The 6,000-nt window shown below is 34.7% G+C and overlaps 1 long non-coding RNA gene across 1 annotated transcript; it reads left to right on the top strand.

Annotated features, from left to right (window-relative positions):
• Positions 1–1,207: 1,207 nt before the first annotated feature.
• LOC127153229 (uncharacterized) lies at positions 1,208–5,269 on the top strand. Its single transcript, XR_007825220.1, has 4 exons — positions 1,208–1,284; positions 3,202–3,266; positions 4,548–4,644; positions 5,079–5,269. It is a non-coding gene; the product is annotated as an uncharacterized LOC127153229 (long non-coding RNA).
• The last annotated feature ends 731 nt before the right edge of the window (positions 5,270–6,000 follow it).

Raw genomic sequence — 6,000 nt, 5'->3', positions numbered from 1 at the left:
TGAAAGTCATGTGTTTTAAACATTTCATAAGTGTTTTTTTTTTCCTTTTTTTTTTTTGATAACACTGTCAGAAATAAAATGTACTAAAATTTTGTATTTTAGCTCTTTACTGGGCAGTAACCTCAAAGGTGCACCTTTCTTTACCCCTAAAAGCCAGGGAGCATACTAGTACCATACAAGTACACACATATTAAGGGTAGATAAGGTACAAAGGTGTACCTTGGAGGGTACTTGATGAAAAACAACCATGGTGTTACATAAGTACTAAAATGTATAATAATAATAATAATTAGTAGTAGTATTATTATTAGTAGTATTATTAATTATTATTACCATGGTTTTTGCTACAAATATTATGCTTGAAATAATGTTCCTGTAGTGTTAACCATGGTAAAAGGAAGCAAGCCAAAAGAGAGAGTGTTAACCATGGTAAATTTTTTGTTACTGCAGTTTTACTACAAATACTGTGGTTACTGTAGCAAAACTGTTTGTGTGTGTGTGTGTGTGCGTGTGTGTGTGTGTAACAAGCTGCCAGGTCAAACTTTAGCACAAGTTGTTTCTTACAGACAGCGATTACAGGATATAATAACCAATCTGAACTTTTAACAACCAGTTTAAATAAATTTACTTACACAAACTAACAGTAAAAACAGCAAGATTGGGAAAATTAACAATTAAAATAACTATTTTCTGTTTTAATATACTTTGAAAAATGTAATTTAAAAAGCATCTGTGACCAAAGCTGAATTTTCAACATCATTACTCCAGTCTTCGGTTTCACATGATCCTTCAGAAATCATTCTAATATACTTTGCTACTCAAGAAACTTTTTTTTTTTTAAATAATGCTTTATTATTTCAATGCCATGAGAACAAGAGGAAGAAACATAATTTCCGATTATTATCAATGTTGAATGAAGCGTCAGCAGCGAACACTATCTGTGATTGGTTGGTTCTGACTTTCAGCATTTGCGTGTGTTCCGATGAGCAGGAGAAATAGTTCTATCCTACACAATACTTCTTTAATAGTCTGTTGTTCCTCTTAGAGGCTTATTTTATGCACCAAACTTCTTGTTAAATAAATAAAATTAATGGTTAAAAATGCACTTAGAATCGATATTTTTATGTGAGGATCGATCCTTTCGATACAACGTCAGTATCGAAAGTATCGATATTTCAGGATCGATCCGCCCATCCCTATTTAACACGTTTTTATCTTTCCATAACCACGAGGAGAGCGCGTTGTTGTGTTGCAAAGCTTTACGAATTATTAAAAAATCTACTGGTGGGTAAGTACATTTTGTAGTTTTTTATTAATGTGGTCGAGTTGTACTTGTTTGACACGAAGGAAAAGGAAGAAATAATGCGCACATTGTCAACTGAAACGTAGTTTGAGTTTGGCTAAAATTAGCTGGTGTGCTAGAAGTTTTTTTTTTAAATAATTACGGTGGCCGAGAGAGCTCAACGCGCTGCAACTTAAGAAAACACATGCAAACAGAAAAAACGACAACAAATTAAGAAAACATCTTCATCAGTTTGACAACACAGGCGCTGCAAATCCTCGCAACGCAAACACAAATACGGAAACGCGCTGCAAATTCTCACAACACAACCAAACACACGAACGCGCTGCAAACAGCACGGACCACAACGGAAATGTTTCAGGGGGACCTCAAAAAGTGACGGACCCAGCTGGGACCTGAATTTTGACCTGATTTTAACCATTAATGAAGCGTTGCATTTTTTTTTTCGTGAACTTTGAACGTTATATTTATTTGCATGTATTTATTTATTTCTATATTTATTTGCAATTAAGTTAATAACGTTTCACAGTTAAGTGTGTAATTCGTCAGATTAGTCTAATAATATCCAAAAGACCAATGAATCGTATGATCAGGATGTTAAACAAAATAATCAGGTCCAGATATTGAACATTTATTTTTCTGTTGCCCAAATTTGAAAGCTTTTCAAATGTATGTAACTGCCCTGGAATTTCCTTTTTTTTTTTCTTTCTTTTTTTCTTTCTTTTGGTATGTTTGTGTTCATTTTGGGTGTTTTCTCTTTCTGCTGTTATTTATTTATTTATTTTTTTTTTTTTTGCAGTTGAATTTGCGATTTGAAATGTTGCCTTGTTTTTTTTGTTTAATGATGAAACTGAATAATAAAAATAAATAAATAAATAATAATAATAATAATCACGTCCCAGCCGGGTTACTTTTTGAGGTCCCCCTGAAACATTTCCACTGTATGGTGCGTGCTGATTTAAGCGCGTTAATGTGTTTGGTTGTGTTGTGAGAATTTGCAGCGCGTTTCCGTATTTGTGTTTGTGTTGCGAGGATTTGCAGCACCCAGATGTTTTCTTAATTTGTTGTCGTTTTTTTCTGTTTGCATGTGTTTTCTTAAGTTGCAGCACGTTGAGCTCTCTCGGCCACCGTAAATAATGCTTGAACAACAAATACATAACTAAAGTGCCAAGGGTATGCAAAATGTTTGCATAGAATAACATAATGAAATGAAAGGACTTCCTAATCCACAATAACTTAAAAGTACCTAATAAATACATCGATTTTATAGCTTTTTTTGTTTGTAATCTCCTTTATGGTCCTCTTATAAATATCTAATTCCTTAAGTGCCACAGAAAAAAAAAAAGTTTTCTAATTGCTGAATTTTGCAACGATTAGTAAGTAAATAAGTAAATTAATCAAGTGATTGATAATGTAAGCCTCATTTTTCGACGGCTGAGCCACATATTACATGTTCCTATAGTAAAAGAAAGTTACACACCACTTTGTCATTTATAAATCCAGAAACCTCCCACTGTAACCTCTTTGTATATTGACAGTGCCAGAAAATATGAGGTACCGTTTCTGGGTATAATGTACATAATGAACAATTTACATCTATATTTTCAATAAATCTGTTTACAAATGCTTATCAGGGTAAAATTTGTGCAGTATCTTAAATGAAATTTATTTTATTTTATTTTGTTTGTAATGAGATATTTGTTAGGTAATACCCAAACTTTACTCCAACTAATATTTCAGATAAACTTAGGAGATAACACATTGTTTACTAATTTCTTTTAATTTTCACAGTGTGGTAATGTGTATATAACTTTAAGGGATTGCAAAGCTCTTTATAAACATCTTCAAAATTCCATAAAGTGGTCCTTTATTTCCATTGCTTTTATTTTTTCCAACAGTGGATGCACAACGTGACACCATCAACGTCAACAACACTCATGGACCCATGGACACATGTTGAGGTGTAAGTGCTAATGTTTAAAAAAATTAATGATCCGAATGTGTACAACCACGAAGTTGCTTTTTTGCCCTGTTACAGGGCAAGACAAACGCAGTCCTGTCAATTACAGAATAAATGTTAAAAGAACTCCATGTTGCCCTGAAATAACAGCTACAGCATCTAGAAAAATTTGAAGAATATGTTTTGATTTTGAATGTCCAAGTGACACTTCTAAGATGTTGTAGTACTAATCAAAAGATTACATGGTTAATGACACTTTATTGACACTCCAAGGGTGCAATTCAGGTCACGACTCCATTGTCATTGTAAGTAGTACATCAGACCTTAAGTAAACTTTCAGATGATCGTTCCCCTCGTCATTGTAGAGAAAACAAACACTGGGCAGTAGAAACAGTTTTGGTAGGCAGTTTGCTCTGGCTCAGATTTGCTCTGTTAAAGTCTCTAACCACAATGTAAGATTAACATTAGAAGACATTTCAAAAGATTAACTTCTGTGAAATTTTTAAACACATTTTTATGTCTTTTGTGCTTCATTAATTTGCATTAGAGTGCGATTTGTCTTGCAGGGTCACATAACGAACAGCCATCTGTCAGGCCATGTGCCACAACCGAACAAGGTATTGCAATTTTTGTCATGTCATTCACATAAAGAGGATGTCATTTTTTTATAAAAAAAAATGTAACTGCATTAAAATTCTTACTTTTCACACTTTTCTTTTTAATGTCTATATAGTATTGTCTCCAGTCCCAAATGCTTCATTGCCATCCCAGTCCCAGAAGACCCCCCAGTGTATGTGAGAACTTTGCTGTTGCATCTTATCTTATCTTATTTTATACACATTATACCTTAATACCAACACAGCCTAATGTATAAATACATACATTTCTCTGAATCAGAATTCATACAGTTAAAAATATAGAGGCTACAATGTCTGTCATTGCTCAACAAGAGCTAAAGTACAGCCAGCTAATTTGACAGTAACTAATGCAGTAAAATTGCACAGCAGCCTTATTACTTTACCTTCACTTATAGCCAACCCTGGTCCTCGAGAGCCACTGCCCTGCTTGTTTTGCAGCTGTCCCTGCCCTTCCAGCTTCTGTCTGACAACACACCTGTTCCATTACTAATCAGCAGTAAGTAAGGCATGGATAGTTGGAAAACAAGCAGGTCAGTGGCTCTCGTATTTTAACATTGCCATGATGCACACTACTGTTAATTTGTAAAATTGACCATATGTTAAAATGTTCATGAAGTGAAGTAATACTGAATCATTTTTTTCACAGAGTCATGTCAAATGCCTAATGGCCAAATGTAGTATGAGGGGTGGTGGCCAACTTTCAAAGCCTTTCAAAGCTACAGCTTTGTACTATGTAATTTAAGGTAATTTTGGCCTTATGACATTAAAAAAAAAAATCTCATGTTCCTTGTCCGTTATTTATTTAAAAGACCACCTGTCTTTATCAGAAATGTCCTGTTCACGTTCACACAGTTACACATCTACTTTATTTCAAGAGCACCATAGAGATATTGAAGAGGCAGTGGACTAATGCTGTTTTTTATGTACTCTAGCACACATCTAATGCAGAAAATCTTTTATTGACATAAGATTATTCTAGACTAAAATAACATATAATACTTATTGTTTACTTGTTACTAATGCTTCTTTCATGAAACGGAAAAAGTCTTGTTCCATTGTATTTTAAATGTATTTGTATAACCTTAAAGGCATTTTCAAAATAAGTGCATGTCATTTAACTCAATTTTGCCATTTTGTTTCTTAAATATCTTAAAATATTCATGCTCTCTTCCCTCAGATGCTCTGAAGAGGTGGAGTCCAACTGCCACAGACTCCGAAATTGATGCATCAATGGCGGAACACCTAAAACATGTTCCAGGAAGAGCTGGGGGCCATGGTTATAAGAAATAAGCTGTTCTGAGAGACATTTACATGTGTGTTTACATTAATCCAGTATTTTTGTTTTGTACTTGTTTGATTTATAGCTGTTTAAAATTAATGCTGTTTCAATTAAAAAAATTGAGTACTGCCACAATAATAATGCTTCTGGAAGAGCAGGTGCTTGTGGAGCAACAAAATGATAGTAAACATTTTGGAATAATGATAAATAAATAAAAGATTATAAATATACATATGTGTTTACTTTTATCCGTTACCTTGGTTATGTTCGTGTTTGAATAATGGCTGCTTAAAATTAATGTAAAGCTTTGAGAAAATTGGTGCATGCTTAGAATTAACTACATTATACTATTTCTATTTTCATGTTTAAATAGTAGCTGTTTAACAAATGGAAGACCTTGAAAAAAATGTAATATGCACAAAATATGTTGTAGTAAATTAGAACGGTCTAATTCTTGCTTAAGACCACAAAATGTTTTATTGTTTGTAATGTACACGTGCAAACTTTTTTCTCTCTCCTCACCATGTCGGCGGCAACAGTGATAGGCGTGCGCTCCTCCCGCGAGATGGAACAGCTTCTACAACGGCTCACAGAGGTTAGCATCCGCCAGCAACAGATAGTGGAGCATCTCGCCACCCGGCAAGGCGAGACTGAGCAGGAAGTCGCGGCTCTTCAAACCGCCGCCGCCCAACGTGCTCCGCTACAAGATCCGCGGGCACAAGCTGCCCGTCTGCTGCCGAAGCTGACGCCCCATGACGATATCGAAGCCTTCCTACAAATGTTCGAAATCACCGCCGTAGCTGAAGATTGGCCGCAAGAA

Source organism: Labeo rohita, chromosome 22 (assembly GCF_022985175.1).
Source record: "Labeo rohita strain BAU-BD-2019 chromosome 22, IGBB_LRoh.1.0, whole genome shotgun sequence".
Taxonomy (NCBI): Eukaryota; Metazoa; Chordata; class Actinopteri; order Cypriniformes; family Cyprinidae; genus Labeo; species Labeo rohita.
This window is presented reverse-complemented; position numbering and strand designations above follow the sequence as displayed.